This window comes from Bufo bufo, chromosome 6 (assembly GCF_905171765.1).
Source record: "Bufo bufo chromosome 6, aBufBuf1.1, whole genome shotgun sequence".
NCBI classification, from domain to species: domain Eukaryota; kingdom Metazoa; phylum Chordata; class Amphibia; order Anura; family Bufonidae; genus Bufo; species Bufo bufo.
The window spans coordinates 410494263-410516297 of NC_053394.1; the positions used below are offsets into that span (position 1 = coordinate 410494263).

At 44.8% G+C, this 22035-nt stretch overlaps 1 non-coding gene and 1 pseudogene across 1 annotated transcript; both read right to left on the reverse strand.

Moving 5' to 3' along the window:
- Nucleotides 1–1430: 1430 nt before the first annotated feature.
- LOC121006391 lies at nt 1431–1611 on the reverse strand (annotated as a pseudogene).
- Nucleotides 1612–7279: 5668 nt separating this feature from the next.
- Nucleotides 7280–7465, reverse strand: LOC121006506. The gene has a single exon (XR_005780321.1). It is a non-coding gene; the product is annotated as a U2 spliceosomal RNA (small nuclear RNA).
- Nucleotides 7466–22035: the final 14570 nt, after the last annotated feature.

The following is a 22035-nucleotide window of genomic DNA, read 5'->3' on the forward strand; positions in this document are numbered from 1 at the left end:
AGTACAAAGGTCTTACAAAATACCTTCCATTTCACCTTCACAGGCAAATCTCCTCAATTTCTCGAAGGTTTGAACACAGATGCCTTCTCCCACAAAAGTAACACCGTAGAGGCCTTGCTTTTTAAAATCCTGCATACTGAAGATATCTCTCACCGAAAGTCCAGCCAATTTTGCCATGATTTCCTCCATCAGGATTCTCACCGAAAATTTCTCACGTCTTTCCTCCGCCACCTCGAACCGAATAGAATTTCTCATCCCTTGTAATCTGGCCATGCCAGCGATGCCGTCCAACCACGTAAGCTCTGATCGCCCAAGTCCTTCAGCTAGTCTCTGAAACCCAATAGCAGCATATGGCTTAAGTCCACAAGGAACGATGCCATAAGGCCGAGCAGAGGGGAGACTTCAGGACAACCTCTTGGCTAGACACTTGGTCTTAGCCAAAAGGCCGAAAAGCGATACCCGGTCGGCCTCGACGACGGGGCCGCTTCTCGCCAATGCAGAGCACTTCTCAAGGCAACAGCCTACGGGCCACAGCCACAGCCCGGGAGGCTTCTTGCTCTCTCACAAACCAGGAAAAAACGTGCGTCCTCCGCTCAGCAATCACCATCATGCTCCTCTTTGTGTTCGCCATCTGCATAGCTCCGCCCACTTTTGGCCATGCCTTTTCTTCGCTCGTAAGTCCTGGTGGTGCCAAAGCACGCCAAGCAGGAAGACAGATGAGAGGTGAATGAAGAAGTAGTGAAGAGTTGTGTGAGAAGAGAAAAAAAAGGGTATGCATTGTTGATTGTGATGTCGGGGCCCCATTGTTGAGTGTTCCATCAGGGCCCTTGTGATGTCATCCAGTGACCTGACAAGCCTCTTGCGACACGTGCAGTGTTCCGTCCATTGTCCAGACAAGGTAGGTCCAGCTGCTGCTGATACATAGGAAGTGCTGGACTACTTTTTAGCCTCCAAGTAATCCAGTTCAAAAGATCCACAAGAGGGAGACACAGGCAAACTTTACTTACTTATTTACTAAAGAACTGGAAATGCAAAATGGTTACATCCAGCCAACTTGATACAAAAGGGTCAATTTCCATGAACAACTCAGCATCTCAGGTGCACAACAGGCCCAATCCAAATCCAACCAAATGTGCGTGGAGGTCCAAAGACTTCATTCAGGTGATAAGCCAATTAACTAACCCATCAGTCTTAATTGGATTTGGGGTGTGAGGAGACTGGCTGGCTGGGTTGCTTGGTGCTGGAACAAACCAACAGCTGCTGCAATTAGGAGATTGACAAACTAGAAAGCAGCACAGCATTGACTGGGCAGAGAAAGGAGAAGCTGAAGTGCAGACTCCTGAGACAGGACAGACACACAACTTTCCACTTGCTTGCTGGAAGGATGCTTGCAATCAATCAATTTCATTCTGTTTTTCATACTGGATTAGAAGGGGTGCATCGGTCCTGGAGGTACTGCAATACCAGGTCAATGCGTGGAGTGGACAGAGCAAGCTCTTTTTCCATCTCCCTGTTCGAAAAATCAATTTAATATATGGTCCCCAGATAGGGGACATATCAGATATTAAACTGATAAGAACAGATTTTTTTTTTTTTTTATTGAAAATATTTCATTACATTTCATTACAGTGTGTTACTCATATACAACAAAAAAAAAATCATCATATACACATCATAATCAGTACTTAAATCATCAGTACTTAATGAGTGATTTCCATTTCTTAAATTTCCAAATTCCCTCAGAGTCAAACCCGCCACCCTTCTTCCTATCCCAATATATAAATAACATAGTCTAGACAAGATAATTTTAGCACACTCATTCCCCGACACATCCTCCCTCTTAAACACTAACAAGTTCCTTACATCCCACAAGCTTTCCATAACACACACTATAATAAACCATAATATTCTTGAATTCATCCTACCTTGTGCCCCTATACCACACATAGCTACCCTCCATTTTGCACATTCAATACCTGTCAAAGCTTTTACTAACCCATTCATTTTCCTCCATACATCCTTTGCATAAACACAAACCCAAAATACATGTCTCATTGATTCAGTCTCACCACACCCCACTCTTGGGCAAAAATCCACCCTAATCAAGTCTCTTTTTTTCTGTACTTCCCGTACCGGAAAAATATTTTGTAGACCCAGCCAGACAATGTCTCGCTGTCTGTTCGTTGTACCTTTTTATTGACAATTTTTTCCATACAACCAATGCCTCTCTCATCCTTAACCCCACTATATCAATTGCATTCTCATTCTCTCTCAACCCAACTAACATCCTCTTTTTTATCCTTAAACTCTTTCATTTCTTTAGACAACAAATCATACTTCCTGACAAACTTCTCAATCACCTCGTACCATATTGGACATTTAAACGCCACAGGCACTCTTGATTCCCTTTTGTACCAATTCAAACCATACAACATCCATCCAGCCATATATCTCGCCATACACGCACTCTTACTCTGCTTTTCAATCATCAAAAGAAACAATTTTATATAACTTAATCGAATAAAAATTTCAAAATTTGGGAAACCCAAGCCACTATTCACTCTACTCTACTCTTATACACAAATTCACGTTTCATTTTCTCCATTTTACTCCCCCAGAGAAAAGTAAAAACTAATTTCTCCGCCCTCCTGATTTTCCTTGTACATCCTGGGTATATTCCTGCTACAAAAAGAATAATCGGTAATATTACCACTTTGATAATTAATACTTTTCCAACCAACGATAACTCCCTCAGCCTCCAAAAATTTAATTTTTTCTCTATCTTTCTTCCACATTCATCCCAGCTTTCATTTCCTTTCAAATCATCATTCATCCAAATCCCTAACACTTTCACCTCATTCTTCACATTCTTCACATCTTCCAGACAAACACTTTTATCCCCAAAACATTTAAAAACCTACTTGCCCCAATTAACCTTGAACGCAGACAAACCACAAAACATATCCAACCATAACCTTCCTCTCCTCATACTCGCCAAATTATCGCTCACAATAACCACATCATCCATATATCCTAGCACTTTCACAGTCTTACCCATACTCCCTGGCACCAACAATCCTTTCATCACTTTATCCTTTCTCAACAAACACAATAACACTTCAATTATACAAATAAATAGGACAGGGGACATAGGACACCCCTGTCTCACTCCACTCTGCACACTCACCTTTCTACTCAACCATCCATTAACCAAAATCTCACTCGACACACCATCATACAAACTTCTAACTCCATCCACCAATTTTTGGGGAAATCCCATTTTGACCAACACTCCAAACATAAACCAATGATCTACCCTATTGTACCCCTTCTCAAAATCAATCGCCAACAACATACATTTCTGCTTCCTCATCAAACAGTCGCCAATCAAATCTCTCAGCAAACATAAATTTTTACTCATCCTTCTCCCAGGCACCGCACATACTTTATCCTCATTCACAACTTTGCCAACTACTTCACGCATTCTGTTCGCTAGCACTTTGCTATACACTTTATAATCAACATTAAGGAGCGTAATAGGCCTCCAATTTTCCAGCTTGTTTTTATCCCCTTTTTTCTTAAAAATTAACACCATCTTTCATAGATGTACCTATTAACCCTTTTTCCCACATGAACTTATATACCTCCCAAAAATCATTCCCAATCAATTCCCATACTTTCACATAAAACTCGACAGGTATTCCACATCCTTTCCCGGTGTTTTGTTTTTCTTGCAGCTCCACACATTCTTTTTAATTTCAACCATAGAAATATCCTAACACAAACACTCTTGATCATCAGCACCTAATTCCTCACCCAAAGCATCCATAACATCCACGCTTAAAGATTCATCCACCCATCTTTTACTATACAAATTATCATAGAACTCTTCCGCTACTCCAATCATACTTTTACCTTTTACCGACAACAGCCTTATTATTAATCAATTCCTCCATATCTTCCCTTTTCTCACAGACTTTTTTAAAGAAGAACCTTGTACATTTTTCATCCCTTTCAATAATGTCAACTTTTGATCTGAAAATAATTTCTTTACCTTTTCTTTCTGTAACTAATTTCCTCTGTCTTTTTGCTTCCTCCAATAAGTCTGTTACATCCACACCAAAGCTTTTCAACTTCCACAGCCATTCAGTCCTCTTATTCAACTCATCATACTCATTCCTCAACCTCCTTGCTCTCTTATAACCCAATTTTTTGAAAAAAAGCTTAAACCTAGATTTCACCCACTCCCACTAACATAATATATTTTCAAACTCACTCTCTCAACTTCCATCTTTCATACCGATACTTAAAAATTTTCATCACCCTCTCATCATCCAACAACGCAGTATTAAGCTTCCACACACCCCTACCATACAAACATTCTTCCTCACTTTCCACACAGACAGATAAACACATGTGATCTGAAAAAAACTGCATTATCTTGAAACATCTTTGTACATTTAAAAAAAATTGAAATGAAAATGAAATCAATCCTGGAGGAGACTATCAAAAACAAAATCTTTATGCCCCAACAAAATTCCCACCCCGTCATTTTTATTGGCACAAGAGCCTGACCATATTGAGTCGCCATATGGTCAGTTTTTTGCACAAACAGAATCAGAAATCCCACACTCCTGAACACAAGCAACCTCAGGGTTATGATTTTTAATATAGTCTAAAAAAGCAGCTCTTCTTATCTTGGATTTTAAAAGTCTTACGTTCAGGGATAAGACATTGATTGTAATTTGTCTTTTCATTGCAGGATTTTATTTTAAGTGAAATTATATATACCAAACAGTTTTTTCAACCGATCCCTCCTGGAGACTGGTTTCCTCCGGTACAGAAGGTCATTGAATTTTCGTTGTCTAAAAAACGTGAGGTATTTTCGGGAATAGCAGGTTGAGGATATACATCTTGCCTCACCGGACTCTGGACATCCCCAGAAAGATCTGGTGGAAGCAACTGGGTTCTTTTTCTGCTGACCTTGCCAAAGAAACAGTCATGTCACTTGTAGCGCCAAAGTCCCCTTGTCCTCCTTCACCCTCCTCCTGTGGCTCCCCCATCTTATGCCACCTGAGGACATCAGGGGTTCTGGCCAAAGAGAGATCTACCTCTCCTTCCCCTTGAAGGTCTGTAAGAGGACCAAGCAGCTGAGGTAGGTTCTCCACCTGAGAGAGCTCCATTTCAATATTCTCAATAGTTCTCCCACTGGCACTAGGAGGTTCCTCACTTTGCTGAGAAGATACATTTTGCACAACAGTTTGTGATGATACAGGTGCAGGAATTTGCTGAACTGCCTCTGTGGTGTCTGTACAGAAGTACAGTCTCTCCTCGCTGATGACTTGAATGGCCCTGCTGCTCTAGCCCTTGCAGCATCTGCATATGACTGAGGCTTTCTTGCTCTCCAACCTCTAACGGGACAACTACTAAAAGCATGTCCCTCTTCGTTGCACAAATTACAGACCACAGAGTTTATACAGTCTCTTGCTATGTGACCATTTTTCTGGCATTTTTGACATACATTTATGGTTTCTTGGCAATTTTCCATTACGTGACCATAAATTTGGCATCTGCGGCAATAGCTCGGAGCATCCTGAAAAAACAAGAGGCCTCTGTCTTTTCCCAAAGCAAAACTCTGCGGTGGATGACTAGCCCCGCCAGGCCCTCCAGGGCTCGGGCGGAAGCGTACAAAAAACTTATGCTTACCGGTCCACAGTCCATGACTTCCCATTACTTTATGGCCATACACCACTTTCTCGCAGTATTTTGTCAGGAACAAAAAGATGTCATCAACATGAACATGCGGATTAAACATTAGAACAGTAAGATGAACGTCCCGATTATATAATACAGTGAATGTTAGTCCATCAAGTTCAGGATTGTTCTTGTTACTTTCCAAAAACAAGTACAGGTTATGACATGCCGCAATAGAAGTAAGCACCAAAGTACGTCTTCCACCAATTCGGTCTTGAAAGCAAAGAACATCAGACATGGAAACATGGAGGATTTTAAACAATACCTCTTTCACAAGGAATTCGTTGTTGAATTTCTCTTTCTTTTCTTCATCAATGTAAATGGCAAAAGCGTTTTGGACCCGATAATCCTCGGTCCCAGCGAAGTCGATTTTCACGCCCATGATAGGTCGCAAATCCGTGGATCGCCTTTCCAGTATCCTTCCTTCTCCCTAAAGCAGCAGGCAGCTTAAGCCCAAGTGCGATGCTGCAGGGCCAAGAGCTTGGACTAGGATCTCTTCTGACATAGACACATGATCTTAGCCAAAAGGCTGAGAAGCGATAACCTGAAAAGGGTTCGTAGTACAGGCCGATGGTCCCCAATGCAGAACACTTCTGAAGGCGATAGACTACAGGCCCCAGCCCCAGACACAGTCCGGGAGGCTTCTTTCTCTCACAAACCAGGGAAAACGTGCGTCCTACGCTCAGAAATCACCAGCATGCTCCTCTTCGTGTTCGCCATCTGCCTAGCTCCGCCCACCTGATGCATGCCCACTTTTGGCCACGCCTTTTCTTCGCACGCAATTCCTGGTGCCAAAGCATGCACGCCAAGCAGAAAAACTGATAAGAGGAGTGAACGGAGAAGTAGTAGTGAAAAAAAAGGGTATGCATTGTTGATTGTGATGTCAGGGCCCTTGTGATGTCATCCACTGACCTGAACTTACTTGACCTCTGACCTGACAAGCCTCCTGTGACATGTGCAGTGTTCCGTCCATTGTCCAGACAAGGTAGGTCCAGCTGCTGCTGATACATAGGAAGTGCTGGACTACTTTATAGCCTCCAAGTAATCCAGTTCAAAAGATCCACAAGAGGGAGACACAGGCAAACTTTACTCATTTAATAAAGCACTGGAAAAGCTAAATGGTTACATCCAGCCAACTTGCTACAAAAGGGTCAATTCCCAGGAACAACTCAGCATCCCAGGTGTGCACAACAGGCCCAAATCAAACCCAAGGTGCGTGGAGGTCCAAACACTTCATTCAGGTGATAAGCCAATTAACTAATCCATCAGTCTTCATTGGATTTGGGGTGTAAGGAGACTGACTGGCTGGGTTGCTTGGTGCTGGAACAAACCAACAGCTGATGAAATTAGGAGATTGACAGACTAGATGCAGGCACGCAGAAAGCAGCACAGCATTGACTGGGCAGAGAGAGGAGAAGCTGAAATGCAGACTCTGGAGGCAGGACACACACGCAACTTTCCACTTGCTTGCTGGAAGGATGCTTGCAATCAATCTATTTCATTCTGTTTTTTCATACTGGATTAGAAGGGGTGCACCAATCCTGGAGGTACTGCAATACCAGGTCAATCGGTGGAGTGGACAAGCTCTTTTTCCATCTCCCTGTTCGAAAATTCCATTTAATATATGGTCCCCAGATAGGGGACGTATCAGATATTAAACTGATAAGAACAGATTTTTTTTTCTTGATTTTTTTTCTCAGTAATTAGACATTAGTATACTAATCAGTCCAATACAACCGTGGCTCAAACCGTATAATGTCTGATATACATCATAGGAACCTACTAAAAATAAAACAAAACTAAATAATGATCAAGATTTACTCACATAATTTTTCCATTGGGATACCTTCCATATTTCTTCCGCTTTATCTTCTCCAATTCTTTTCTTGTCCAGTATAAAAAAAAATCGTGAATACTCTGGATAAAAACACTTTCACACATTCTTTTGGAGATAGAAATACGTTTTTAAAAACTACAAGGTTCCTGATATCCCATATTACTTTTTTAAAAACAGTAAACACCAACCAACAGATACGTGAGTTTGATAAAATCCTAAAATCTTGACCAATAAAAACCTTTTCATAACTAAAACTTCTCCATCCTGTAAGTGCAATAAAAAATCCTTCTAAAATTCTAAAAACTTCTTTAGTGTAGGATCAGCCCCAGAATAAATGACAAAGGTCTTCAATGCCCTCCTCAGCCTTCTCTAGGACATTTCTCAGACACACCCCTAAAATTCATAAAAGATCTTGTTGGGAGGCATCCGTGAAAGCAGAGCCATGCAATGTCCTTTTGCTTATTTGAAAGGCCTAAAACATTGAAAAGCTTCCAGATTTTTGCCGCCTATGTGGTATTGCAGAATGGAACATCACATTGGACCTCGTCTTTCCTCCCAGCTTTAACAATTTCACTTTTCTCAGTATTACTTAGGAGGCTGAGTCTGTATTGATCATAAAAGGACCTGAGTACAATATAAAATTTTGGTATTACAAACGCCATTGGTCTACCCAGTTCTTTTTCACACCAACTCCATCTTATGAATAACCATCCTGCCAGATACACATGGCGGCAGTTCTATTATTGCACTTTAAAATCTTAAAAATCGGGGGGGGGGGGGGGGGGGGGGGGGTGGAGCTAGCGCCAGACTGAGATGGACGCTTAGTCTGCTGCTCTGCTAAGGAGACCGTTCCTAGCACCAGCTTTAATCAGGAACCCCAAGCTTGGAGATCACCCCACGAATCTCAAAAGCCAGATTCCGAGCGGCGAAATTGAGAAATTCCTTAAGAAAGCAGCTGCCACGGTCGCGCCGCGAGAGTCAAAGATGGCACCGGCTCAACAGCCTAATGCCCTGAAGCGCGTCCCTACACAATCCGAGGGAGACAGTGATTCAGAGGAACGCCAACCAGGTGCGGAACTACCGCTCACCAGACAATACCTGCATCGAGCCCTCTGCAAAGTTATGGAGCCGATTCTCTCCGAACTAACTGCCTTCCGACAGGTGGTAAGACAAATTGGGGAACGAGTGGAAACCCTGGAAACTCACCAGGCCGCAACCCTGAACCACCAGTCAGCGGTAACTGTCTCCCTCCGTCACTGCACAGCGCACCTCAATGAGCTACACAATGCCCTGTGGACCGCGTCGACATCCTCCATTGTATGCATATTTTGCTGGGGTTAGTCGATTACTGCGGTCCACATGCGGTGGGGCTGCTCCTCCAATAAAAAGACACGCCACAGTGTCAGGGGCTGAGCAGCTCCTCCAGAATTGCCACTTCATTTCTGTGTTTTTGTCTTGTTATATTTGGGTGTGTTTGAACACTCTGTTGCACCTGGTAACCTCCATCACATGGTCTGGTATAGGTGTGGCTCACAGCCTGGCCTCATTCACATTGTACTACCGCAGTATTCATGCCGGGCTTTTGTGTGGGAGCTTGGCTGTGAGCTGAATTATATCACCCCCAGACTGTGTTCACACCATAGTTAGAGCAGCGGCTAGGACCCTCTGCCATGCTGAGTGACCGTGACGTGGTGCAGTGATGGGCTCCGATATTTTCCTGACTGGAACATATTGGCGAAAGTCTTAGCTTTTAATACCTGCATTTATGACTTCCCAGTATAGTCAGTAGCATTTCTTGTTGGTGCATTTCCTCTCTGTGTTTCATATGTTTATTTGCTACATTCTGTGTAGTTTGTGGTGCATGTGGACCGCGTCGACATCCTCCATTGTATGCATATTTTGCTGGGGTTAGTCGATTACTGCGGTCCACATGCGGTGGGGCTGCTCCTCCAATAAAAAGACACGCCACAGTGTCAGGGGCTGAGCAGCTCCTCCAGAATTGCCACTTCATTTCTGTGTTTTTGTCTTGTTATATTTGGGTGTGTTTGGACACTCTGTTGCACCTGGTAACCTCCATCACATGGTCTGGTATAGGTGTGGCTCACAGCCTGGCCTCATTCACATTGTACTACCGCAGTATTCATGCTGGGCTTTTGTGTGGGAGCTTGGCTGTGAGCTGAATTATATCACCCCCAGACCGTGTTCACACCATAGTTAGAGCAGCGGCTAGGACCCTCTGCCATGCTGAGTGACCGTGACGTGGTGCAGTGATGGGCTCCGATATTTTCCTGACTGGAACATATTGGCGAAAGTCTCAGCTTTTAATACCTGCATTTATGACTTCCCAGTATAGTCAGTAGCATTTCTTGTTGGTGCATTTCCTCTCTGTGTTTCATATGTTTATTTGCTACATTCTGTGTAGTTTGTGGTGCATGTGGACTGCGTCGACATCCTCCATTGTATGCATATTTTGCTGGGGTTAGTCGATTACTGCGGTCCACATGCGGTGGGGCTGCTCCTCCAATAAAAAGACACGCCACAGTGTCAGGGGCTGAGCAGCTCCTCCAGAATTGCCACTTCATTTCTGTGTTTTTGTCGGAGTTAGTATAGAGTTCGAGGGAAATCCCCTTTACATATGTGGATCACATCCAAGACCCCGATGGAAGATTCATTCTAGTCAAAGGTTCCATAGGCCCACAAACCTATACCTTCATAAACCTTTATGCCCCCAACTCTAACTAATCCCAATTTTTTTCAAATATTCACCCACTCATTGACTCAAGGAAGGGATAGTGATCCTGGGGGGTGATTTCAACGTCTCCTTGAATCCGCAAGTAGATACTTCATCACATAGATCTTCCCAATCCCACAAGTCTCTTAGAGTCATACGTGACAGTTTTTGGAACTTACATTTAATTGACGTATGGCGGACATGTCACCCTAACACGATAGATTATACATTTTACTCCCCGGTGCATGGTACCTATCATCGCCTAGACTACCTGTTTATATCTAAAGAACACCTACAGTCGTGGCCAAAAGTTTTGAGAATGACACAAATATTAGTTTTCACAAAGTTTGCTGCTAAACTGCTTTTAGATCTTTGTTTCAGTTGTTTCTGTGATGTAGTGAAATATAATTGCACGCACTTCATACGTTTCAAAGGCTTTTATCGACAATTACATGACATTTATGCAAAGAGTCAGTATTTGCAGTGTTGGCCCTTCTTTTTTAGGACCTCTGCAATTCGACTGGTAATGCTCTCAATCAACTTCTGGGCCAATTCCTGACTGATAGCGACCCATTCTTTCATAATCACTTCTTGGAGTTTGTCAGAATTAGTGGGTTTTTGTTTGTCCACCCGCCTCTTGAGGATTGACCACAAGTTCTCAATGGGATTAAGATCTGGGGAGTTTCCAGGCCATGGACCCAAAATGTCAACGTTTTGGTCCCCCGAGCCACTTAGTTATCACTTTTGCCTTATGGCACGGTGCTCCATCATGCTGGAAAATGCATTGTTCTTTACCAAACTGTTGTTGGAAGAAGTTGCTGTTGGATGGGTGTTGGGTGTTTTGGTACCATTCTTTATTCATGGCTGTGTTTTTGGGCAAAATTGTGAATGAGCCTACTCCCTTGGATGAGAAGCAACCCCACACATGAATGGTCTCAGGATGCTTTACTGTTGGCATGACACAGGACTGATGGTAGCGCTCACCTTTTCTTCTCCGGACAAGCCTTTTTCCAGATGCCCCAAACAATCGGAAAGAGGCTTCATCGGAGAATATGACTTTGCCCCAGTCCTCAGCAGTCCATTCACCATACTTTCTGCAGAAGATCAATCTGTTCCTGATGTTTTTTTTTGTAAAGAAGTGGCTTCTTTGCTGCCCTTCTTGACACCAGGCCATCTTCCAAAAGTCTTCGCCTCACTGTGCGTGCAGATGCGCTCACACCTGCTTGCTGCCATTCCTGAGCAAGCTCTGCACTGGTGGCACTCCGATCCCGCAGCTGAATCCTCTTTAGGAGACGATCCTGGCGCTTGCTGGACTTTCTTGGATGCCCTGAAGCCTTTTTAACAAGAATTGAACCTCTTTCCTTGAAGTTCTTGATGATCCTATAAATTGTTGATTGAGGTGCAATCTTAGTAGCCACAATATCCTTGCCTGTGAAGCCATTTTTATGCAACGCAATGATGGCTGCACGCGTTTCTTTGCAGGTCACCATGGTTAACAATGGAAGAACAATGATTTCAAGCATCACCCTCCTTTTAACATGTCAAGTCTGCCATTTTAACCCAATCAGCCTGACATAATGATCTCCAGCCTTGTGCTCGTCAACATTCTCACCTGAGTTAACAAGACGATTTCTGAAATGATCTCAGCAGGTCCTTTAATGACAGCAATGAAATGCAGTGGAAAGTTTTTTTTGGGATTAAGTTAATTTTCATGGCAAAGAAGGACTTTGCACTTCATCTGATCACTCTTCATAACATTCTGGAGTATATGCAAATTGCTATTATAAAAACTTAAGCAGCAACTTTTCATATTTCCAAAATTTATGTAATTCTCAAAACTTTTGGCCACGACTGTACACCTTTGTAGTGAGGCCTCAATAGGCTCCATGCATCTCTCTGACCATTCCCCAATTTTCCTCTCAGTGATGGCCCCAAACAGCAACCCCACATGCTATAATTGGCAACTCAATGAAACCCTATTGGGACACCAAACCACGCTTGATTCGATAACCAAACACATTAGGGAATATTTTTCCCTAAACGAACACCCTGATCTCTCTGCCAACACCCTGTGGGACGCACACAAACCCTACATTAGAGGCCAATTTATCAACATTGGATCACACCAAAAAAGGTTGAGGGAGAAAGTGATTGACGAGGCCCTTAAGAACATTCAACGACTTGAGTCCTGCCACAAAAAGAACCCCACTGACTCCCATCTACAAGCTCTATCGAATCATAGAGCAGAACTTAAGGCCCTTTTGCAAGTTAAAGCTGCCAAATATTATATGAACTCCCAACACAAATTTTTCGCCCATGGCGATAAAGCAACCAAATTCCTAATGAGCAGGATAAAGGGGAGGAGAGCCGCAAACTATATACACCAGCTAACCTCACCCAAAGGTAAACCAGTTTTCTCTGCCCCCCGGATTAGCGCTTAATTCCGATCCTTTTATGAAAACCTCTACAACATCCCCTCTAACACAACCCCAGAAACACGGGGTCCCATTATCTCAGTCTTCCTAGACTCCTCCAATATCCCTTCCCTCTCCTCTGCCCAAAAGATAAATTTGGAAGCCCCCTTCACTCTAGCTGAACTCACCAAAGCCCTACGCCAAATGCCATAAGGGAAGAGCCCAGGCCCAGATGGCCTCCCGGTCTCATACTATAAAACCTTTCATGAACTCCTCCTCCCTTACCTTCTTAAAGTCTGCAACCTTGCTCTCCAAGGAGTCCCATTGTCTAGAGACATGACTGCTGCTCATATCACGCTCATCCCTAAAGAGGGGAAAGATACCAAGCAATGCTCCAATTACAGACCTATATCCCTCCTAAATATAGACCTCAAACTTTTGGCCAAAATGTTGGCTAACAGGCTAGCGAATCTTCTCCCCTATCTTGTCCATGGGGATCAGGTTGGCTTTTTCTGCAACAGAGAGGGCAAAGACAACACATCTAGAGTGATCAACGCACTTTGCCACGCTTGCCATATTTCCTCCCCTCTACTCTTTCTCAGCAAGGATGCTGAGAAAGCATTCAACAGAGTTAACTGGGCTTATCTGAAACAAGTCTTGTTGAGGTTTGGCCTCCCTGATCCCTTTGTGCAAGCCACATTTGCCATGTATGCAACAGCCCTGGTTCTGGTCAACGGGAATCTTTCCTATCCTTTTGGCATAAGTAATGGAACTCGCCAAGGTTGTCCCCTATCTCCACTCCTATTCATCCTAGCCCTGGAACCACTTTTATCTACTATAAGGAGGGATAAAAGGATTGAAGGTCTATATTTGGGAGGCAGGGAACAAAAAATTGCAGCCTTTGCGGATGATGTTATGATGATGACTGTGAACCCGACAGTTTCTCTGCCCTGCATTCAGGCCAACCTTAACCTCTACAGCATAGTTTCAGACTTTAAGATCAATGCTAGCAAACCTCTAGTCCTGTGTTCAGATATCCCCCTTTCCACCAAGCAACAATTAATGGAGAACTCACCCTTCAACTGGTCCTCCCCCACCATTACCTACTTAGGAGTTCAAATTAGCCCTAAGATAACAGATCTCTTCTCACTAAACTACATCCCACTAAGATCCGCAATATTTGACGCCATAGACAAACTCACCCAATCCAACCCCACGCTGTCTTGGTTTGGTCGTAAGAACCTGCTATCATCTCTAGTCCTCCCCAGCCTCACTTACTTACAGCAAGTTCTTCCCATCCCCATACCCAAGCATTACTATGTTTCATTACAAAAAAAAATCAGATCCTTTGTTTGGAATGGGAAGAAAGCGAGACTCTCGTTCTCCCTCCTCACAAAGCCTCGACACGCTGGGGGCATAGGCCTTCTGAACCCAGAATTTTATGGCAAGGCTATACTCCTCTCTCGAGCAATATCCTGGCTATGCCCTTCCCCGCAATGTGCCGCAGTGGAAATTGAACTCGACATAGTAAATAAACCCGCCAGGGCACTTCTGCTGGGCCATCAAAATGCCCCACTTGGCCCGCCAACCCACTACCCAATTATTAAAGACACCTTAGGGGCTTGGAAGTGGCTTTCCACGTCTCATTGTTCCATCCCCTTTGCTTCTCCACTTTTAACAGTAAAAGATATATTAGGCACGGCTCCCCTTGCATTGAGAGTGTCAGTTTCACAGGGGCTAAAGTCCTCATTAACCCCCTTAATAGCGCTGACGAGCTCTCCAGATGACATGATGGATCTAGAAGCCATGAATACCCTACTCAATCCTCATCCGTGTGATCTTTTCTCAATCTCATACCTTAGGTCCTACATAAGGCAACATGTCCACATGGGCAACCTCCATCGTCCCCTAGTGTGGGTCAAGTCAATAAAATCCCAACCTACTCCCCCTAGAAAACTTATCTCACGACTTTATAGCAGATTAAGACTCCCCCCCTATTCTAGCCAAGCCTTCATTCATAAAACAATGGTAACTAGACTTGGATATCACAATTCAATTTGTCTCCCTTCACAAACTTCTTGAATCACCCCACAGGCCTCCCGCTGTGTCCGAATCCAAGAGAACGCATACAAAATCCTCACTCGATGGTACAATACACCAGACAAGACATCACTCTTCTCAGAGACCGCTTCGGACACATGTTGGAGATGCCTTAGAGAGAAAGGGACCTTCCTCCACATTTGGTGGTCTTGTCCTCTAATTTTCCAATTGTCCTCTATCAAGGTTTGCCACACATCCATCCAACCGTCTCCACAATTAGCCCTATTGTCCCTCACCCCTGAAAATGACTATGCACATGTACCCTACATATTCACACAGATGCTGATAGCAGCTCGTCTCTTGCTTCCTAGATACTGGCTCCAAACTCCAACCCCCTCTATGGAACAATGGTTTCAGAAATAGATCAACTACATAGATTTGAGGAACTGACCTCATGGGAAACCCGCACACATGTTGCATTCCTTAAAAAATGGCTTCTTTGGTCAGATTATAGATTCCCTAAAAACCCCTCCTAGACTTCATATGGCGTGAGACAGATATCTGACAATTAGTGGTCCAAGTTGGCTTCATTATTAAAGCACCATACTCTGGCCTCTCTTGGTTTATCTCAATAAGTAGAGCAAGTGAGTCTCACTTCACCCCTCCACTCGTATGTAATCAGCAATAAACATTTGAGGCTGTTCTCCAACTCTTAAAGGGATTCTGTCATCAGATTTGAGGCCTATGACCTAAACATATGGCCAGGTCACTACTAATACCCTGAATCCTAAAGTGACCTTATCAAATGCGCCTGTGGCTCTGTTATCATATAAAACAGGTTTATATAACCTGTCACTCATGTCCCAAATGTGTCCAAGGGGACGTCTCATCATGCAGGGTGCCCGGCTGCAGCCATCTATTTTCGGTGCCCAGCTCCGCCTTCCGACAAGAAATCGCTGCCCTCTCTTTCAATAGAGCCGCCTACCTCACGTCATCGCCGCCTCTCTAAACTCAGCGCTGCCTCTTGCAGGAACTGCTGACACACTCCAGCCACATGAGGTCTAGCATTGTCTTGCATTAGGAGGAACCCAGGGCCAACCGCACCAGCATATGGTCTCACAAGGGGTCTGAGGATCTCATCTCGGTACCTAATGGCAGTCAGGCTACCTCTGGCGAGCACATGGAGGGCTGTGCGGCCCTCCAATGAAATGCCACCCCACACCATTACTGACCCAATGCCAAACCGGTCATGCTGGAGGATGTTGCAGGCAGCAGAACGTTCTCCACGGCGTCGGCGGAGGTAGCGGTCCTGCTGCTGGGTTCTTGCCCTCCTACGGCCTCCTCCACGTCTCCTGATGTACTGGCCTGTCTCCTGGTAGCGCCTCCATGCTCTGGACACTACGCTGACAGACACAGCAAACCTTCTTGCCACAGCTCGCATTGATGTGCCATCCTGGATAAGCTGCACTACCTGAGCCACTTGTGTGTGTTGTAGACTCCATCTCATGCTACCACTAGAGTGAAAGCACCGCCAGCATTCAAAAGTGACCAAAACATCAGCCAGGAAGCATAGGAACTGAGAAGTGGTCTGTGGTCACCACCTGCAGAACTACTCCTTTATTGGGGGTGTCTTGCTAATTGCCTATAATTTCCACCTGTTGTCTATCCCATTTGCACAACAGCATGTGAAATTGATTGTCACTCAGTGTTGCTTCCTAAGTGGACAGTTTGATTTCACAGAAGTGTGATTGACTTGGAGTTAAATTGTGTTGTTTAAGTGTTCCCTTAATTTTTTTGAGCAGTGTATAAATACACTCACCTAAAGAATTATTAGGAACACCTGTTCTATTTCTCATTAATGCAATTATCTAGTCCACCAATCACATGGCAGTTGCTTCAATGCATTTAGGGGGGTGGTCCTGGTCAAGACAATCTCCTGAACTCCAAACTGAATGTCAGAATGGGAAAGAAAGGTGATTTAAGCAATTTTGAGCGTGGCATGGTTGTTGGTGCCAGACCAGCCGGTCTGAGTATTTCACAATCTGCTCAGTTACTGGGATTTTCATGTACACACAACCATTTCTAGGGTTTACAAAGAATGGTGTGAAAAGGGAAAAACATCCAGTATGCGGCAGTCCTGTGGGCAAAAATGCCTTGTGGATGCTAGAGGTCAGAGGAGATTGGGCCGACTGATTCAAGCTGATAGAAGAGAACGTTGACTAAAATAACCACTCGTTACAACCGAGGTATGCAGCAAAGCATTTGTGAAGCCACAACACGCACAACCTTGAGGTGGATGGGCTACAAAAGCAGAAGACCCCACCGGGTACCACTCATCTCCACTACAAATAGGAAAAAGAGGCTACAATTTGCACGAGCTCACCAAAATTGGACTGTTGAAGACTAGAAAAATGTTGCCTCCAAATGTTTGAGTCCGAATTTGGCGTAAACAGAATGAGAACATGTATCCATCCTCTGATGGCTACTTCCAGCAGGATAATGCACCATGTCACAAAGCTCGAATCATTTCAAATTGGTTTCTTGAACATGACAATTAGTTCACTGTACTAAAATGGCACCCACAGTCACCAGATCTCAACCCAATAGAGCATCTTTGGGATGTGGTGGAACCGGAGCTTCGTGCCCTGGATGTGCATTCCTCAAATCTCCATCAACTGCAAGATGCTATCCTATCAATATGGGCCAACATTTCTAAAGAATGCTATCAGCACCTTGTTGAATCAATGCCACGTAGAATTAAGGCAGTTCTGAAGGCAAAAGGGGGTCCAACACTGTATTAGTATGGTGTTCCTAATAATTCTTTAGGTGAGTGTATATATAAAGTTTAATTATTCAGCAGTGATGGTTATTGTTTCTATATATCTTATATACCTTATTGAATAGAAATAGATCTAAAGGGAGCCTGTGCGCTCCGAACCTCCAAACAACAGCTTTGCACCTGGCTGTAGGAGGTTGGATGGCTGCAATAGGGCGGTCAAGGCAGGTTTGAGCGAAGTGTGCCGACTTCACTTAACGAGGCCGCATCAGGTTATAACTAGTGCGCACGCGTGGGATCTGGCTGAGGAGAGCGGACGATTTCAGAGGCGGCGCTGAGTTTAGAGAGGCGGCGATGACGTGAGGTAGGCGGCTCTATTGAAAGAGAGGGCGGCGAATTCTTGTCGGAAGGCGGAGCTGGGCACCGAAAGGAGATGGCTGCAGCCGGGCACCCTGATGAGACGTCCCCTTGGACACATTTGGGACGTGAGTGACAGGTTATATAAACCTGTTTTATATGATAATAGAGCCACAGGCGCATTTGATAAGGTCACTTTAGGATTCAGGGTATTAGTAGGGACCTGCCATATGTTTAGGTTATAGGCCTCAAATCAGATGACAGAATCCTTTTAAGTTACGATGTACCTCCCATATATTGCATTCTCTCAATAATGTTACCCTTGGATGTCTTTCTCATTTATTTATTCTTATTGGGCCCATTATGTATTTTCCATGTACTCAGCATGTACACACAATGTACTTTTTAGAGTATTTTCTGGGCTTGCACGCCCGTACCTTGGTATTCTGTTACCTCCTATGTTTCTAATGAAAATAGTAATAAAAATATGAATTTTTTTTTTTATAAATCACTAAAAAATAATGCATCCTGATAAAAAAAAAATCTAATTTAGGGAAGTCATACCCACCAAGTTCTGTCTTAGACATGACAAAAGTTCTTCTGACCTTTTCCATTTTGGATCCCCAGAAGAAAATGAAGAGCTTCCTTGTCATTCTTCCTATCCATAGTTTTCCCGGTGGTAAAATAATTGAAGTATATAAAATTAGGGGTAAAATCACAGACTTTATAATCAAAATGTTCCCTTTTAAAGACAACTGTCTCAATTTCCAAAAATTCAGTTTCTTTTCCACTTTTGCTTTTAAAACTGCATGGTACCTTTGTTATCTTTATCAAATATTACCCCTAAAATCTCTTCTTCCTCTTTATTTGGAATACCAGGCACATTAATATCCATTTGTTTCCCATAGTTCACCAGTTGACACTTGCCCCAGTTAACACTCATACCTGCGATGCTACAGAATATCTTCAGGTCAGCTTGAGATTGGCATGCAAAAACCACATCATCCATATATCCAAAAGATTTATTTTATTCCTTGAACCTCCAGGCAAAAACAACCCATCCAGGTACTTTGTCTATCTTGTATACTCCTAATGCAGTTAAAATCACCTAAAAATAGTAAAATCTCTGCCAGGCATAAAAAGTTTAAGAGCTTTTAAAAAGGACACCCGTTCACGCTTATCCACAGGTGCATAAACGCTAAAAACTCTAAAAGGCTGCCCTAAAGACTCCAAAATGAAAAAAATACACCGCCCTGGCATCACAACTTTATATTCTAAGACATGAATACTATTATTCTTCAGTAATATCCCAACCCCTTCATTCTTATTAACCGTACAAGGTGACAAGTAAGATTTACCAAAACTCCATACTGATTCATGGGGTGCAGATCTTATAGCACACTCGTGCAAACAAATTATATCTGATTTAATGGCTGCCAGGTAATCAAAAACGGCTGCTCTCCTAGTACTGGAACCTATCCCACGCACATTCAAGGTAGCAACTACCAAACTCATGAGTAAAAAATAGAGAATGCTCACAGCCATAATAACTATCAGGCCTACTTTAAATCTATCCCAAAAAGGATATCTTAGATTCAAGGTGCTGATAGTGTCATTCAGAAAAACTTAACACACACGCTACCGTGCAGATACAAGTCTAATTCTGTGATTAAACCTATACCTGTCACACAGCGCAAAAAAAATAGGCCTCACATTTCTATTCAACCAAATCTGTACTGTTTTAGCTGGTCAAATTATTTGTAGTGACCGTAAAAGCACAGTTTTTGTTCTGGGTTGAAAAACTATTCCAAAATTTGCCATTTTCAAAATTGTGGTGAACGGGAACAATGAGGAAAACATCTAATAAGGGACACGGACGTGGACATGGTCGTGGTGGTGTTAGTGGACCCTCTGGTGCTGGGAGAGGACGTGGCCGTTCTGCCACAGCAACACGTCCTAGTGAACCAACTACCTCAGGTCCGAGTAGCCAGCAGAATTTACAGCGATATTTGGTGGGGCGCAATGCCGTTCTAAGGATGGTAAGGCCTGAGCAGGTACAGGCATTAGTCAATTGGGTGGCCGACAGTGGATCCAGCACGTTCACATTATCTCCCACCCAGTCTTCTGCAGAAAGCGCACAGATGGCGCATGAAAACCAAGCCCATCAGTCTGTCACATCACCCCCATGCATATCAGGGAAACTGTCTGAGCCTCAAGTTATGCAGCAGTCTCTTATGCTGTTTGAAGACTCTGCTGCCAGGGTTTCCCAAGGGCATCCACCTAGCCCTTCCCCAGGGGTGGTAGAGATAGAATGCACTAACGCACAACCACTTATTATTCCTGATGATGAGGACATGGGAATACCACCTCAGCACGTCTCTGATGATGACGAAACACAGGTGCCAACTGCTGCGTCTTTCTGCAGTGTGCAGACTGAACAGGAGGTCAGGGATCAAGACTGGGTGGAAGATGATGCAGGGGACGATGAGGTCCTAGACCCCACATGGAATGAAGGTCGTGCCACTGACTTTCTCAGTTCGGAGGAAGAGGCAGTGGTGAGACCGAGCCAACAGCGTAGCAAAAGAGGGAGCAGTGGGCAAAAGCAGAACACCCGCCGGCAAGAGACTCCTCCTGCTACTGACCGCCGCCATCTGGGACCGAGCACCCCAAAGGCAGCTTCAAGGAGTTCCTGGCATGGCACTTCTTCAAACAATGTGCTGATGACAAGACCCGAGTGGTTTGCACGCTGTGCCATCAGAGCCTGAAGCGAGGCATTAACGTTCTGAACCTTAGCACAACCTGCATGACCAGGCACCTGCATGCAAAGCATGAACTGCAGAGGAGTAAACACCTTAAAAACAAGGAAGTCACTCAGGCTCCCCCTGCTACCTCTTCTGCTGCCGCCTCGGCCTCTTCTGCTGCTGCCGCCTCGGCCTCTTCTGCTGCTGCCGCCTCGGCCTCTTCTGCTGCTGCCGCCTCGGCCTCTTCTGCTGCTGCCGCCTCGGCCTCTTCTGCTGCTGCCGCCTCGGCCTCTTCTGCTGCTGCCGCCGCCTAGGCCTCTTCCTCCACCTCTGGAGGAACGTTGGCACCTGCCGCCCAGCAAACATGGGATGTACCACCAACACCACCACCTGCGTCACCAAGCATCTCAACCATGTCACACGGCAGCATTCAGCTCTCCATCTCACAAACATTTGAGAGAAAGCATAAATTCCCACCTAGCCACCCTCGATCCCTGGCCCTGAATGCCAGCATTTCTAAACTACTGGCCTATGAAATGCTGTCATTTAGGCTGGTAGACACACACAGCTTCAAACAGCTCATGTCGCTTGCTGTCCCACAGTATGTTGTTCCCAGCCGGCACTACTTCTCCAAGAGAGCCGTGCCTTCCCTGCACAACCAAGTGTCCGATAAAATCAAGTGTGCACTGCGCAACGCCATCTGTGGCAAGGTCCACCTAACCACAGATACGTGGACCAGTAAGCACGGCCAGGGACGCTATATCTCCCTAACTGCACACTGGGTAAATGTAGTGGCGGCTGGGCCCCAGGCGGAGAGCTGTTTGGCGCACGTCCTTCCGCCGCCAAGGATCGCAGGGCAACATTCTTTGCCTCCTGTCTCCTCCTCCTCCTACTCAGCTTCCTCCTCCTCTTCTTCCACCTGCTCATCCAGTCAGCCACACACCTTCACCACCAACTTCAGCACAGCCCGGGGTAAATGTCAGCAGGCCGTTCTGAAACTCATATGTTTGGGGGACAGGCCCCACACCGCACAGGAGTTGTGGCGGGGTATAGAACAACAGACCGACGAGTGGTTGCTGCCGGTGAGCCTCAAGCCCGGCCTGGTAGTGTGCGATAATGGGCGAAATCTTGTTGCAGCTCTGGGACTAGCCGGTTTGACGCACATCCCTTGCCTGGCGCATGTGCTGAATTTGGTGGTGCAGAAGTTCATTCGCAACTACCCCGACATGTCAGAGCTGCTGCATAAAGTGCGGGCCGTCTGTTTGCGCTTCCGACGTTCACACCCTGCCGCTGCTCGCCTGTCTGCGCTACAGCGTAACTTCGGCCTTCCCGCTCACCGCCTCATATGCGACGTGCCCACCAGGTGGAACTCCACCTTGCATATT